Source organism: Ceratina calcarata, unplaced genomic scaffold, assembly GCF_001652005.2.
Source record: "Ceratina calcarata isolate Rehan_Ccalc_2016 unplaced genomic scaffold, ASM165200v1 scaffold235.2, whole genome shotgun sequence".
Classification (NCBI taxonomy): Eukaryota; Metazoa; Arthropoda; class Insecta; order Hymenoptera; family Apidae; genus Ceratina; species Ceratina calcarata.
Genome location: NW_017145399.1, coordinates 433,623 through 451,406, shown reverse-complemented (window position 1 = coordinate 451,406; position 17,784 = coordinate 433,623). Strand labels below are relative to the sequence as shown.

General features: G+C 41.0%; 1 protein-coding gene across 3 annotated transcripts in view; it reads left to right on the top strand.

Annotated features, from left to right (window-relative positions):
* The first annotated feature begins 5,317 nt into the window (after nt 1–5,317).
* The window catches only part of SK (small conductance calcium-activated potassium channel), a 140,201-nt gene continuing 127,734 nt past the window's right edge, over nt 5,318–17,784 (top strand). For all 3 annotated transcript variants that reach the window (XM_018020785.2, XM_018020784.2, XM_026811699.1), the window contains exon 1: nt 5,318–5,902. The gene's annotated coding sequence lies outside the window, so the exon portion shown is untranslated. The remainder of the gene's footprint in view (nt 5,903–17,784) is intronic.

The window sequence follows — 17,784 nt, the reverse complement described above, 5'->3', positions numbered from 1 at the left end:
GTTAATGCAGCTTAATAAAGAACGTTATACGTGTACACATCGGGCCATTTACATTTAATTTTGAAAGTAGCGGATTCGGACATGGAGACACGTACATATGTCCTGAAACAAATCTCGCGGACTAATCCGATTTGTAGCAAAGTCGTGAGTTCGCGAATATTTGTCATGCACGTGTCTCGAGTTATTCTCTCGTATCACGATATCTCGCTGAAAATACCTCGCAAAGACGTGCGGACCGAAACGAATCGATACCCACGGTGCAGTGGAAGCACGCGACGAATAAAAATGCACGTACGATTGAACGGGGTTGAACTTCATCGAAGTTCATGATTCCCGGTAATTTAGCTTAAACAATGTTTCCGTCGTGGTTTCGCCCGTGGTTCGATAGAACGGTGGTCAGATGGAAAATCAGGTAACGTGACGTAACGCGAGAAAAATCGATAACCCGGCCGTTTCGCGCGAAAAGTTTATTGAACTCGACTTTTTTTAATGGCCGCTGCCCGCTTCGAGCCGGCCAAGATTCGCAAGCCTACCGTTTTTACGACATCCAGTCGGGTTTCCTTTTCCTTTGTATCTTTCTCGATCCTCGGTCCGCTCTCGTCTCGTCGCGATAAACCTCTTTACGGCTGAACTCGAGGGGACGCTTCTAAGTAATCTAATCTTCTTTTCCGTCGGACCGACGCGACGAGCCGCAATTCGCGACTTTCCGATGAAACGCGATGCTCCGCGCAAAAAAAAAGATAAATCTCGCCCACTTTCGCGTTGGTTCCAGCTTCGCGCGGCTCTCGCCCGAGCTTGCACGGTTTTTAGTTTCCCAGATTGTTACGGACGTTCTCAATATTGTCAGGAATAACAGCGATTTCTATCGCTTCGAATTTTATTTTCCGAAAATGGTTTCCCTATTTGCGAATTTTTTATAACTTGCTGGCGAAAAACCGTAACGATACTTATCTATGAACTCCGAACGAGTTCTAGACGGCGGATAGTATAAATATAGATAAAGTTTCATCGAGTTTGCCCGGAGAGAATGATCGACGCTATACCTTCGCGTGTATTCCTGGCGAAACTTTTATCATTATCATCGCTTGTTACCGATATCAAGACCCTTTCATGCGTCGTTCTTCAATGCTTTTACCATAACAGAAAAATTCGATACGAACTTGTCTTACTATTTTTGCCCATCAAAAGCATCAGACGTGTCATGCATAACGTCGCTCCACGAAAATGTGATTGAATACCTACATCATTATTAATAACTGTCAAGCATCGTACTATGCTTTTGCCACCCTGCATCAGAAATTACCCTGATATAAAAATCACTATTGGTTCGTACATACATAGCTACGCAGAACGGAGATTACTTAAAATTGGCAGCAGCATTAGGGAATCACCGATATCAAATTGCAGCTACATTAGGATCGGAACCATTACGTAAGTTCAAACGGCAGGCGAGGCGCGCAGGTATATGTATAGCTGGAATAAACACGAGGGCGAATCAATGGCCGCGAAAGGGGTGAACACACGCGAACCCGGTGGATATGCGGCGGCGAATCCATAGTTCGCGACCGCATTCGCGTTGCATGCGGCAAAAACCAGGTCTCTGGGAAACCGGTTAAACAGTCAGAAAACAAGGGAGGTTTCGACGCGATGGGTAGAACGATCCCCCTATCATACCTACGGCCCGGATGAGTTTGTCAGCCAAGTTTTCGGGCATACGCGAATTCACTTATTACAAGCCCGAGCGAGGAGTCACGCGAATGCATATGCAACCGAGACTAAATTCGGTCTTAATGCATCGCGTGCTCCCTATCCCACAGCCAGATCGAGTATCTCTCGATTCCCCGGGCCAATGACCCGACTCGGTGGAAAAGTTTCCACTGGTTTCTAGCGATAACGCTGAGATTTCACCCCACGACCACCGTTACGATGGAATTATGAAAGTACGAGCAACGGAGGTTCACACAATCTTTTAATTCATCTTTTTGAATTTTCATGTGTTTCCACAATGAAAAGGTATTATACTCTTTGTTAATATAATAGACAGTAAAAGTCGTAACTGTAAATCCTTCAATTCATAGCGAAGGTAAAAATATGGTTTAATACCGAAATTCTCCCCAAAAATAGCGATTCCCAAATAAAACAGAAAGGTGGTAACGTTCTGAATTATCCCTGTCAGCAGTTAGCAAACGGCAACTGCCATAGTTGTCACGAGTATTTTGCTACTATGGAAATTTTTTGAAACTGAGTATGGAACGCAGTTGGTTAGCTTCACGGACAGAAAACTTCGTCCTCTGCCTGGCTACTGTTTAATGGTTAGGGAAAAATTTATTCACAGCGTGTGGCCAAACGAGGAACAACTTTCTGCACGCGTATGTGTTTCAATTTTTCAAAGTGGGTTGAGAAAAATACCAACGGTTGCTACCAACCGTTAATGGGGCGCGAGACGCGAATTGCAAGAAGCGTGTAACATCGCGTTTCGCTCAAGCTTTCAGACACGCCGTTGCGATCGGTACACTGTACGAGCCGTGAAACTTTCCAGCTATGCAGGCACGCGGAGCACGCGTGAAACGGACAGATTCTCTCGTGCAATTTCTTCCGTACCGTGGACATTTTGCAACGGAGCGAAGTCGATTGTTGGCCGTTGGCCAGTTATCGGACCCTATTACACCCGCGACCATTAATATCGCAATCGTAGACACACGTTCGTGCCTCGAAAATTTAACGCCACTAGTTCCTGGAACGACTAGAACGGCGGAATAAATTTCGTTACATTATTTAATGACCATAAATCGTCCCTTCTTCCGTGCTAGTTCGCGTGAACGGGCTACCACCCACATTTCCACCATCTGACTAACTCTTTACTCTACTAACATCTGGTCCTCGTGCCGCGCGCCAAATTTCTTAGGCATAAAGTCGGAGATAAATATCTTTAGCAATACATGTGATGGATTGACCGTAATACCGATGTCCAAGGAACCTCAGCATTCTTAAATAAGTGATGTATAATTAAATAATATGATCGACTGTATTTAAATTTTAAGAAACATATTCCTCGATAACCCTGCATAATACTCATCGTTTACGTTGTCATGGTTACGAATCGCAAGTAGAATGTGTCAGTCGGTCAGTACGAGCTAACGAGTAACGATACGCTCTGTGATATCAGAATGAGCAAGCTAGCTTTCGGCGACCGGGTCGCGATGCATGCTCTGAAAAAGTTGTCGCGAGACAAATTCCCAGGCATTCGCGCTCACCCTTCTCGTTGTCGCGAAAGGGTTGCCGAGCGTGTGCACGGGCACACCGGCAAACGAGGTCGTGTCCAAGTTTCAGGCAAGTTCTGAGAAATGTCGAAAACTAATGTTTCGCAACATTGATAAAGTACAAAATAATAGCTTGATTCATTTTACGAAGTTGTGATCAACACAGAAATTGAGTTAGCAAAAAAAAACTTTTCAATTTTGCTCGTGTTTTTTATCGCAAGTACTTGGATAATGCTTTTAACGAGACTTCCTACATTTTAACCGGAACGCTACTTCGTAATCCGTTGGTACTGTTAAAAAGCTTTCTTAGAGATGACACTTTTCTTTAATTATTCCTGACAATATACTCGTACACATTTGACCGAGTTCTTTTTTACTAGCTATTACAAACGATTAGTTCGGAGAGCTTTCCCGGATAACTACTCCTGCGAGTGCAATTTTTTCGCGTTTTATCCGGCTGTTGCACTTTCACTTTAGAAAGAAGAAATTAAAAGAACAGTTTTACATTTCGAAGATATTTTTATGAACTTGCCATGCATGGAAACCCTTTGTATCCCTGGGCCTGGGCCAGGTATCTCGAGACACAATGAGCTGATTAACGTTTTTAACGATAAACCTCGTCACCCAGCACCAATGGTTTCATGTCACATTAAATTATGTCTTACCGTATAATGTAATACAGATGTGTATAAGCTTAAACGGAGCTTTGCAATGCTTTTTAAGCAACGACTTGCAAAATCTTAGCAACACGCAATAAAATATTAAATGTGTACGTTACCATATCTGGATCGAATTTTGTAGACACGCACCGGTTTCTCCAGCTTTCAGAAATCCTGGCACATCTCCTTTTATTCAAGCATCCTCTTGAAAGGTTAGGCCACAGTCTATCGGGAAATCTTCCGTTAGTTCCTATTTCACGGTGCAATATTATTTATGCGCGTGATTCGCAGCAACGAGGCGAAAGAATACTTACGACACGTCGTAAACCACGACCGAACGAGTTACATTTTAAATTCACTATCAATGCGATAACAGACGGAATGAAAAATCGAACGGAACTTTACTCACGTTAATATTTCCGACACCACGACAGGCCCGTCAGAAATGTGTCTAACGGAACATCGATAGTCAACAAAGGCCACGCTTTGAAATACGGAAATTCATTTCCATAAAAGAGAAAGAAACGGTAAAAAAAGTTCGTGTTCGTGCAAGCACTTGTACTGCATCGTATAATGATAGGCTGCGCGAATTACCGACAATACTCGCTGAAATTCTTAAGCACAGTTTTACGTATTTGAGAAGAGAAATTTATGTGCATCTAATTATGTGTAATCTAACTGCTAGATTCAAATTCATATGCACGAATTTTATAATACTTACATTCAATCTTATTAATAGAATCATATCCATAACAAGGTTAAACACTATGCACATGTATGTAAATAAATCCAACCCATTAACACTTTGACCGTTCCACAGAGTATGCACATCACTCACCATGTATCGCTAGCACTAATTAGTGCCGCGTATCGCGTACTTGCGTGTTTATTTTTAGTCAAAGTAGAAAAAGTTGAATGTACATATAATAAGCAGTAATATCTGCGTATTATTATGAAAAAGGACTTAATTCCGTGTGATCCTGATGCTCGTGACATTCGCGAGAAAATTGCGTGTGGAAATCGCGGGAAATTGAGTCACCGCGGCGCGGGTTGAATGGAACGTTAAGGTTATAAAACTTGATAAGAGTGCAAGACAGTGTACTTACATAGCCGCGCATCTATTCATATTCATACGATTCATCTCAAGCTGTTGGCATATCCCAGTCTCTTTTCATTCCCGTTGGAAAACAAGTCGGAGCGAGACGAGCCGGAAAACATTGTGGGAGAGAGGGAGAGAGAGATGCCGGCGTCGTTCACCCTTCGCGTCGTTGGCCACGTGACCCGAATGGCGCCCGATGTTGAGTGTGAAGGCCCTGAAACGCCGACAATAACGACGGCTGCCGACGCCGGCCGAGTACGCACGAGGGCGTCGCGACGGCAACCACGTTTTCTACCCTCGTTTCCAGTCCATCGTGGTGTGTCCTCTCGGTCGGTCGTGTGTGTGGTGCGTGAATCACGCGCGTCACCCTTGTCACGTCGTCGTCATTTTTTCCCTCCTCTCTGTTCTCTGTTTATCGTTCGTTCTCTCATTCTCAGTACACGTAAATCCCGGCGCGATCGGTGTCTTCAAAATCTTGGCTTTCCACACGGAGGGAAAAAATTTTGTTTCGCGCGCTGAAATCGGTTCCCGGTCGTCCCTAACTTCGCGACGTGACGCGTCGTCGTGGAGAGGGAGAGAGTTGGACAATTCCGATGGAGTTCGAACGCGGACGAGTGGAAAAGAGCCGGCGAACAGTGTTGTGAGTTTATTTTCGCAATTTCTCCTCTCCCTCCGTTTCATGTGAACACATCCTTCGTTCGTATCGCGGACAATTTTATCGCGATCACCGTGTGACGCGTCGAAGGAAAGAATCTCGTTACGAGCAGCAGTGATCGTGAGCCAGAAGTAGCGGACATGCATGCGGACATGAAACGCGGAATCCGTTCCGAAGAGGACCGATGAACGCGGCTGCCAGCTGAGGCTCGATGCAAAGGGACGCTAAGGTGAGTTCAACGCACTTTACTTCACGGCACGTCGCGACGCCTTGTTGGCATGCGATACGTTTTTCGCTCCGAAAAATTAAGCCGCGTAAGCTTGGAGCAATGTTCACTGGCATGCCTCGTTCGATTGTCGATCCCTTGCCCTGCACTGACGGTCAATGTGACGACAACAAAACTTTCAGACGCGATAATTAATTCACTACGTTCTCTACATTGCATTTCCAAGACGAACCAGCGACACCGCCGTGACTCGCTTCTATTCTGGTTATTCTACTTTAATTGGCTAAACTGATCGATAGAAAAGAATTCTTGACTGTACGTTTTATTTTTTGTACGTGCTTTAAGAAGCAGTTAAAGATATTTTTTTATGTCTAGAAAAATAACTTCGGTAACCTTTTGATTTCTTAGGATGAATATTGTACCACGGAGATAGAAATCACATCATCGATCAGTTTTACGATATTTATTTACTCAATGCGCGGTACATCCATTTCGCGAATTACTTTTGTGAAATGTGTACTTTTTCTTATTATATGCTTTCTAATTTCATGTGTTCCACCGTTCCATTTAATTACAGGGTAGAGTAAGAATCGTCCGATAGAAATAGAATGCGATACCTGCTTGATAATCAATTAGATATGAGACAAAGTAAAATCACTAATCAAATCGATTCACATTCTAGCAAAAGGATAATAGTCACGCTTGCAAGTTAATTAGAATCACAGAAATACTTATGGCGATAACCTTGTTTTGATGTTCAAGAATTTTTTTCGTGCGTCCTTAGGTTACGCCTTCGTGCAGATTTTGCTGAACTCACTAAGAAAGTTAAATATTAGACATATAAATGTACTCAGAGGTTAATTAGACATCATCGTATCCTGGCTAATTCATTCGTAGATAATTTTTCGGGTTAACGTGCTTTAAGAGCGCGGAAACGGCAAGATGGTGGAATTTATTAACGGTGAGCCACGAATAGATAAGGCTACTGGGGTACTGCGTGTCTCTTTTCTCGTATAACGAAAAGAGCGTAAGTATAGCGCTCGAGAAACGCGTAATTTATCTGGCTGCACGAACCGCGACGATAACAGCTAAGAAAATGCAAGGCAAAGCGTGAGCAAGGGGATTACAGTTGCATTACTTCTCATTCGAATAAAAATGCAATTGGAATTTCATCGTAGAAACTTTTCGCGTTCAATTATTTCCCACGAAGCACGCAGATTTGTTCTGTAATTGCAGCTTCGTTCGAACTACCCGGTATAACTACTAATTTATTCATGCAATTTAGCAATACATATACAGAGTGAGTCAGTAAGGAATGCCAGGTATAATGAATGTTGTTTAATGATTTTATTAAAACATGCTGTACATGATATTATGTTTTGATAAATTGAAATATATTTTTGCCAGGATGAAATTAATATAAAATTATAATTAATTTAATTTATGATGAAATTAATATAAATCATAGGATAATTGTAAAAATGACATTTTTTACTGACCAATTTAATATTAATGTCGGGTATGAAAATGTTTTGTTTTTACTGCTAGTTTTGAAGCAGCATTCATGCTTTCGTATCGATGTAAGAACTGTGTTTACACGCAGCACATTGTTATTGTATAGAAGTTGTATAGAACGGTCGGGAGGGTGTAAAACAGCGTGGGGTTGAATTGCGATAAGGCCAGAGGGTAGATTAAACGGTTTCTAGGGACGGTGTAGTGAGGTGAATAACGTAGCGGGGTAGGAACGGTGAAACTGATGACGAAGTGCGTATGCAATTCAGCAAGGAGGAGAATTTTACAAGGACCGTGGCTTCAGATGTATCGATAAGTGAAACGAATATACTTTTTATTCTTGGGATTACTGTCCCTAAAAGAGGGGCGTGACAACGATATACATATAGCTAATCGGGTATATGTATGGTTTCTTTCTCACGGAATACGCACATATCTAATCTCGAATACCCTGAGGGAAATTATTCTCCAGATAGTTGTATTATCTGCACACGTGGCAAGTTGTCGAATAACAAAGTAAGAGAATTGTCAAGCGACGTGAATTACGGAATAATAACTTCCAATTCGCATGCAACTGTCGAGGTTTCGCGACGGAGCTAAACGAAATTAAAATCTCGTTAAACGAAGTTAATTTGCTTGTTTGTAAATTTACGAGTACATACAAGTTTAAAATGAAATTTTCCGGGAAAATTATCTTCCAAGAGTCGATTCACCTTGGCTTAGCTAAACACACCGATGAAAATCATTCGGGAAATGTCGTGAAATAATGAGGTTGTTTCTGTGTCGTAAAAATTTGCTCGATCTTCGATTTTCTTCGTCGACTCAATTCGCAACTCATCTTTACCTCTTTATTATCTTTGCAAAGGGCTCTTAGTTAAGCATCGATCGAACTTGGCGAAGTTCCGTTGATCCGTTCACCGAGTTTTCTTGAGATCGTTCGCCTTACAAAGAGCAGGGAGAAGAATCTATTGATTTAATACACGGTAGGGTACATTGTTTCGCGATGAGTCGCGTATCGAATCAACAAATGCGCGAAAAGCTGTTAAAACAAACTTTCATTTCAAATTAAAAATGTTCTCTTTAAAAGAAGGTAAAGTGTCCGATTGTTTCTCATCGTTATTCATCTACGATTAAATACGTACGATCTTTTTTTTTTCATTGGAGCTCATTGCGAGTTATCAAAGTTGAGTTTAAGCGCTCGGAAAACACACTCCTCTGTTTTTATGTTCCCGAGCGTGATCACGCACGGTTATTACGATGTTAAATGACTTCCAAATGATGAAAGGTTCTGTTTGCTTTTGAAAAAAGGGAAAACGTTCTGACTGACTGCGAGTAATACGGTTGTAATATTCTACCTCTTATTATACATATATCACGCATTACGATTTGAGCTCGAGAGGTGTACTCGCGTGGGAAATTGCGGGCTGACGTTAAATTGATGAAAATAGATAGCTAAACAGGAATAAATAAAACGCGATGTTAGTTCACCGATACCTTGTTGCGCAACGCTGACGCTTAATGGGTTTACCACTGAATGGTACCACTTGTGCACAAGGAAACTATCTTTTACAATTTACTGCTCGAACCGCGAGGAAATTTATCGCGCGCCGAGCTGGAAATTTAAACAGCCCGAGACTCAAACAGCATCTCATATTCTTAAATTAATCCTCGCTTGTTCGTTGTCTTCTGGACTTATTCATTCTTCACTTAAGCTCAACAGGGTAATGGTGGTAGCAGAAATGAAGCAGAGGGTTAATGAAGCAAGAGAAATTTCTTTAATATTGAGATATGATTCAGGTCATAATGCTTAAGATCATATAACCAGGAAAAATATAATTATAGATCGAGGAAAATTCTGATCGAAGAATTCGTGCGAAGGGATAACGAAAAGTGTATGCATGCGAATGTCGTATTTAAATCGAACGCAGTTATATTTATGAACATCGAGTACTTCCAGCTTTTACTTTGGGACGGACATTTTCACAGAAGTATCCCACAGGAGACGTATAAGCGCCTGGCAGAGCTGATTGAAGCGAGAGTCTCGGTTCGGTCGTCCAAAGAGAACCCTAGGGTAACTTGTAATCGTAGAACCTAGATTTTTTCATCCCGATGATTAATCCGTTAATTAAGAAACTGGATAAAAAAATAGTAGAAACGATTTTTGCATTATCGGTAAATCGAATTTGATTTTCACGTATCTTTCGTTTATTAGATACTTTAAAATTGGAAGCGACCCGGGTATAAAGACAAACGGGATGAATTCGTTTCGGCTCGAAAGAAGAACGGGTCAATCGGATTGCTTGGGTCGAGATTCCAGCCCCGAATCTTCCGCTAGTCTTCTGGCCAGTGTTCTAATAATTGAGTTCCCCAGGCTATTCTATGAATTCTTTTTTTCTTAGCTCTGATATTGAAGAATAGATCCTTCGAGGTCATTCTCTGCTACTGAAATTGAATATTAATTCTGGGAACATTCTTGCAAACGATATGAATTATCGACGATAAATCAGACTTCATCTTTTCTCTCTCAAACCGCAATTTTTATTCAAGCCACCAACTGGGGAAAAGCAACGTTTCACGTCAAATAGCGTTTGCGGGCTGCCGTAATATTTTTCGGCGATGCGAAAGTGTGAAAGATTGCGACGTGAAACGTGAATATGACACGGGGAATATTGGTTTAAATTTGAAACATGTCCACGTTCACGCTTGCACGTGAGATTCCGTACTCGCGAAATTCCGTTGACGAATATCGAGCATCGATTGCCTAATCGCATTTGTCTCGAAAAACATAACCGGAGCAAGTAAAATTGGACGTACTAGTATTGTTATGATACAGGCGACGTTTATGCAATTAATGTTTGTCAGTGAAAAGAATCCTTCCTAGTATAGAAGTAGATTGGACGTTCTAAAAGAAGTGCTTCTCTTCGTTACCCCAGATCACGCAGAAAGGATTGACAATTTTTGTATCATTAATTTCACACTTCTTAGTACAAACTGATTTGATTTATGTACATATTTAAACATGATTATCGTTAGATTAAAAATGATGGAAAGAATTTCCTCGATGTGACATTGATATTTGCCATTCGATTTCCCCGCGAGGGATTTGATGAAAGCGAACGCCTTTCTACGTATTTTTCCTGTAAATAGGCAAGATTTATAGAAATCTGTCGCTCCGCGAAAGACGGATGATCTCATGAAAAGGAAAAATGCAATTAATATCTTCTTGCCGACGGAGATTTAAAAAATATCACACTTCCCACATGATACAATTTAATTCGAGCTAAAACCCGTTTTATTTTCGAGTAAAATGGATCACGAATCGGTTACAATCGGGTAGCGTACGGGAAAAAATGTGACGAACGGAAAAGACGATTTCACCGTTGGTTTTTGGCGTGGCACGAGAGAAAATTGAAAAATCGTACGCGTTCAGTGTGTTCTATAGATACACTTAAACCGATCAGCTTTTCTTATCCAGGAAACAACTAAAAAAAGGGAATAATACTTTCGCCGTGGGTTTCGCGCCTCTTTTTCCTGAACGAAATTGAATTTTGCTAACGTGTATTAGCAGGAGAAGGAGAGATGGCAATGGGTTGAGAGGTGAAAGGTGCATGAGCGAAAGAGAGCACGATTTATTTTTACCCCGGTCGCAGGCACCGTAAGATATCGCTTTTTTTTTATTCCATGCAGAAGGTCTCGGGTATCGTCGAGGACCTTCGAAGCACGAAGGAGACACGAGAGGCAGCGAGAGAAAAGGAAAGTCGACCAACGGTTGGAAAGATAAAGAAAAGAACGTCGCGACTCCGGAAGAAAGTTATAAGTACACTCTCGTCTCATTCTCTAGTTGCAATGTTTCCTCCTGTTTCACTGTAGCTTTCTAAAAATTACGCGCTTTTATAGGTATATACGTCTATCCTTCTTTGTTCTTCCCTTCTGCTTCTTGTTTCGGAAATTATAGGCTATAGCTATATTGTTGCAAACAGGATCTTCGAATGCGGTCACGAAGCTCTCTTTGATCTATCTACGTCAACACGTGCTATGTATCGTGCGCTCTTTCTCGAGTCGTTGCCTTCGCTTTGGGCCGCGAATCCAAAAATGCAGCTGTTTGCGACGTTCTAGCATCGCGCTCGCACAAAGCGGCTATAATGATGAATAAAATATGAATGTTGTTTTAAATTGTATATTTCGGAATCACGTCATTTATTTTGAAACACGTTCTGCCCATATAGAGATTGTTTGAAATACTTATTACATTTCCACTCTAATCCGGCATGATTATCTTGCTTTCAAAAGCAATTCAATTTCTCGCTCCCTGAACTTTCAAAGAGTGACTTCAAAGGGATGAATGATAATGTTAGATTGAATTTCCCTAAAAAGGGGAACGATGTAACCGGATCCGTATGACAATAAAGTCACCGGGAAGTTAAAAATTAAATCGTCGAATCAAAGTTTTTTTAAGCTCCTTTCCATAACCCATTGAAACGTCGGGTGCGAACGAAATCGACGAATCGAAAAGTTATTATATTCACTTGGGAATGATTTCCAGGGCTGATGTTGAGTAATATGCAAAGAAATAAGCTTCAATTCGAGAGTTACTGTGTCCGCTTCTACTAATTAGTTTCCTGTGATCCTTTAGACTATTCTCGTCGCGGTCTCCTCGAATTTCCCTACTGCACTGGAATAAACAAGCTAGGACAGAGCATACTGGATTTCTAATTTACAGCGGTACATGTAAATTCAGCTGGAAGTTTCGCAATTAATTTAAGCTAGCAGGTTTCTAGAGCCGCGATGTGACCCTGCAGATCGAGTCGTGCAAGAATGGCAAATTACGTTATAAAGAAATTTTCCAAGATGCAAGAAACAGGAAGACCGTGTCGCATAGCAAAATGAATATTTCACGGGCCGTTATGTTCGCTTACCGTTCTCGTCAATCATTCGCGTGAACCAGTCCTCGTATCGAGCACTCCTAAGGCCCCGCTACAACTGGTACCCTAATTAATTTGCAAGCTAAATGCAAATTAATTATTGATCGAGATTCCGCGTAGCGCAACTGCGGAGGAAGATCCCCGTTGTTACGTTTCGCCGGTGATAACTCGTTAATTCCACATTTTGCATCACGATTTAGGTATCTGCATATTACGTTATATTGTTCTTTTCTTTTTGCCTGCCTCTCGCTCTCTTTCATTCAGATATTTAGGGTATTATAGCCTGAAATTATTCCTTTGTAATGATTTACCAGTTCCCTGTTGAGCACCTTACCCTCGATTATGCGTTTCACGCAGTTGCGCGTTAGTTATAGACACCTTGAAGTATCGGTGCCTACCTGCCTCTCACCAAAACTGGCGTTTCCGTCGAACGCAACACGTAGACAAGAGCCACGTGACACTTCGATTTTCGGGGCAAGTGGTTTACCCTTGTCTAGGTACGCCTTTACAACGGATCATCCGATAGACATCCGATCGTCTCCGAATAACATAAGGATGAATAGGAAACGACATAAGTTATCCGTGTAGCAACATTCCTGTCCAATTACTGGTTTCCATTGTTTAGCAATTAGATATTCTGTTCAAGTCTGACGGATAGATTCCAGGTTTTTATGTAAAATAAAGGTTCGTGATGTCAATTTAAAAAATGAAATCTAAATAGAGATTTCTTTTTTTGTAATTCTTTTCTATAAATCCGTTAAATCTAATAACAAGCAATTTATTTATGGCTTACCTTTTTCAGTAAGAAATACTTGATAAGAGCTTCTACATCAATTTCAGTGACAGTAGAATGGAACGTAAAGAGAACATCCGGCCGCGGAGAGGCTAGTTATAGTCGTGAACGTTGAAACGCTCGACGACCTGAGAAGGATTTTAAAGTGACGAAAATATTTGCGAGACGCGCAAGAGTTAGGACGCGTTGCATCGGGAGTCGAGGAAATTATAAATAAACGAACGCGGCAGGGGAGGCCTTGGACGTAAAAGTGGATAATAAATCGATGGGCAAAAATTTTTCCGCGGAAATCCGAAAAACCCTTGGCCGTAAAAATATGAGAATTCAAGATCATTGTACGTTTATAATTTTGTTCAATTCCTTTCATAGGATACATAAATGCACCTGCTATTTCTCTCATCGTTACAAGAGAAGCGGGAATTTTAGTTGAATTTCTGAACAACGTGTTACAATTTCAACGTAATTATTATTTCAGTAAACGAAACGGTTTATAGAACTTTGCTTTGGTTGCCATTGCTCACTTAACATTTTCACGAATCGACGAATAGATCATTCCAATTAAAATAGCTAGATTTTAGCATGGAAATCACGACGGAATGTATATTTTCTTCTCGCTTTATTGCCCCGTATTTCTCGTGCCACGTTTATAACGCAATAAAACCGGTATTATCATATCAGCCATAGTTTAGAGTTTATGGACGATTGAAACGGTTTATTACAAAAATTTTCACGAAATAAATGCAGCCAGGATTAGTGAACAAGTAGGAATTAGTATCCTGAAAACGATGAATAAAGTCGTATGCATTAGAATATCAAATAGAGAAAGACATGAAATATAAGATAATATTTGGATGAAAAGCCGGTCATTTTTATTCGGTCAAGTTAATTGCAATGTTAATTTACTTTTGAAGTCGGCGTGAAATATTGTAAATCCGAGAACTTTATAATTTCATTCACGTAGCTGTTTTGACAGTACGTCCAGCTCTCGCGTTCGCAATTTAGTTTCCGTTTTCCCTTGCAAGAGAGGAAGACCGTGTAATACTTTCTGCCGATAGCCGCTCAGTCTTGTTATTATTCATGCCAAAATAATTCAGTACCACGAATCGCTTTTCCCGAGGACGAGTAAAATTTCTCGCGACATGGTAACTGGTTTAGAGGAGGAAACTGCATTCTAGAGTTACGGGAACGATTGATCCGTCTATTGTCGGTTTCCATCGAAATCCTTGGATGTTTCCTTGCTAGACAGGCAGTGTGCTTTCCGTCGATCGGATTCATCTAGGCTGGAGCAAGAGTGAGTGTGTCGACCCCGTGGGAATTTCACTTTTTCGTGGCATTTTCGAGGCCTGACTATCGGCATTCTGCCATACGGAATTCCTCACGGGAGAACACCGTCTCGAAAGAGGAATTCTGAGAAAACTGAGGGAAAGGATGATACGGATACGGAAGGGAAGTCGGGACAGAAGTAGAGATAGTTCTCGAGCACGCTTCGTCTTCGCGCATCCCAAGCTGACGAATGACCTTATTACACGGGCCTTAATAAGCCCCGCGAGCTAGGTCACGTTCACGTACACGGCTGCCGCGAGGATTTCAAGAGAACCTTGGAATTTATGAGCAAACGATGCAATCGTGAATGTTGAGTTATTGGTCGAGCTGGATTCGACAGCTTTTGAAAGATCGAGCTGACACGAATGAGAAGAAATCATTCTTTTGGGCTTGTATGTTAGTTCAAGTAGACGAAAAATAGTAAAAGGATTTTAACGTTAAATGAATTTTAATATCGAGTGTGCCTTATCGTCCAAAATTATTTGATGAGTTCAGCAAATAAAATTATTTTGCTATGTACAACGAATCCTTCGTTTGACGAATTTATTGGACGCGTATAATCAATAAATTGATGTCGTCGAAATACTATTGTACTCGTGGAAACAATTCGAACTCAAGAGAGGAGAAATTCCGAGTAAGCATGTATCGATTTTGAACTGAATTTAGTTTGAAAAGGTCTCGAAATGAACGACCAGAACAGGAATGAGCAAAATTGGAAAGATTTCGCAGTGCTTCACAATTTTATTCATATTCGAAATGTATTGAAATACGAAACAAACGTAATGCAAGCTTAATTACATTTTTCCATGTTTGTTTTTCCCAATTACGTTATGAACGTGTATAAGTAGGAGAGTGTCCGGCACATTTTTTTCTTTATACTTGAAATTTATCCGTCGACGGAGCTCGCGGGTGATCGAGGGGGAAATCGATTCGTCGATTCGCGTCACCAGAGAACAGCTCGCATTACGATTTTGAATGCCGCCTTATTATTTTTTCACGGGTTGCTTCGCGATATAATGGTCTGTCATAAATGTGAAGTCCTCCACACTCCGCTACACACCTGTCCACATACCTACGAGAAACTTTATTTATTTTTAGTTAATTTAAAATGTAATATATAATCACGATTGTCACGAAGTTCGTGCGCGAGTAATCGTGTGAGATCTTTGACTTCCGTAACGCAATGGATAAAAACAGTTGAGTGTGAAACTCTGTGCAATTTGATGAGAGAAAAACCTGGTCTCGCTTGTCGGAATTTTATCTCGGGTACACCTCCTCCAATGGTGAAAATTTTTTCACCTTCATACCAGCAATCGAAACCTCGTCAAGTAACATCGTGGTACCGAGTTATCTGATTAAAAAAACAGTTTCCAAAGGTCATAGGTGTATGAATTATGTAGGTCAGCTGTTCGAAAAGAGAAGCCGCTGGGGTCGTTTGTTTGCACTCTTGCTGCTGAAACGCATTCCGAAGACGTAATTTTTAACGAACCGTTGCTAAAAAAGCTCAAAGTTTCGCGTAGGCCAGTATGAATTTTTTTTTTTATTACTCGCACAGATTCCTACAAAATGCCAGAGATAACAAATTTTTATATAGCTGTTTCGCTTGCCTTGTACTTTAACGATGTGATCATTAAGGTGTGACACTCTGCAAATCTTGAAAGATTCTCGTAATTGGCGTGACAGGAATAGAATATTAGGAGCAGAATCGAAAAATATTTCGAGACTCTTGGTCGCGGCTGCTGCTTAAGATTCTAAAGACGTCGCCGTCAATCAATGAAAGCTATTTATTCCTAGATGGACCGTTTCCAACTTGTCTATATCCGCTCGATTGATTATAGAATATTTATTTATACATACGTAATATCTGTTCGCGTTGATCCAGCCGTGTTTACAAAATTCATGAGGAAATTCATGATTATTTGAGAGTTTGGTAAAATCAGCTGGAAAATAACGCTGCTCGCTTTTGCCGTGGTATAAAAGGGTCTGTTTTTGGTGTCAGAAGAAGACTGGCATGGTGCGCGGTTGATTTATTTCTGAACGGAAACTTCGCCCGTCTAAGGAAAATTCCGATACTACGCTTTGACAGAGCGCAACAGTTTGCTGAAACGCTTACAGCGGTAAATAAACCGGACGATCTATCGCCAGCGTTAATGTCCGAGCTCGAGAAACTTTAACAAAACCGACTCGTGTACTTCGTTACGTAACCGTGGTAGCCGGAACCAATGTAATTTTTAGCTTCCGGCAGAGATAGACTCTGTTCGCGTTAAATCGCGATGCTTTTCATCGGTGTAAAATTATTTTACACTCTAAACTTTTATATTTAATATTGAGAAAGTTTGTACGGATATTAAACTTTGTATGAAAGCGAATTAATGATTATTTTATGAAAAGCTAACGCAGTGCAAGAGTGTTTGAATTCGGATAATGATAATCAAACAGCGTAGTATTATTTCACTGCAGTTACTCAATTTCCTGGGTAAAAGGGTAGCGGTGAACTTTTCAAGCAACATGATCACGCTTGCAACGTCGAATTTACAAATACGTAGCGACGGTTGATTACAGGCTCGTGAAAGGCGTCGAGACCCTAATACGTTCCCCTAAATACGTTCGAATGATAAACGTGTGCGGAGGATTAAGAGGATCTAAATTATTCAGTCGGTTGCACCATTGATATTCAAATTCCAGTGGAATTTCCTTCGCGCGCTGCAACGTTCCGTGCTCGGTCTTCACAAAAGCCTATAAATTAGCGAAACGAGCCAATGGAATTATTTAGAGACACGCAGGTCGCGAATCATTCGTGAAAATTGCAGCGTCCGTCGCTACTGTAAAAGGGCCGATTCGTTTAAACGTTCAAAGTCGGCGATAGATAAACTGAAGGGGACTGGCTGCGATGTGGTAACGACTCGGAGTTTGCCAGCGTCGATACCGAGGCGACGCGCTTCCGACCCTGTTTACGTGGGAGTGGGATTAATCGATAGATTTTACGTGTCGGAAGCTTTTTGCCGCCTCCTTCTTCCCTCGTTCGTCAACCTTGCCTGATGACCATACGTCTTTATCGCGAATATTCAGTTCGCAATATCATCATTTACAAACAGTTGGGTTTTATCGTGTACATAATTAATGGATAGAAATACGTGTAAACCACAGATCAACAGAGTGAATTAATCATACTGCATAATTTCGCTCGACAGAACATATTGAATGAACCGTATAAAAATGCAGAAATGCATTCATTCCATACGCTCCATTAAATAAAAATTCGTATTCAACATCTTCCAATTAAAATGATTAAATATGAAAAATAACAATCGATTATTTTTGTTTCTTATTCTATA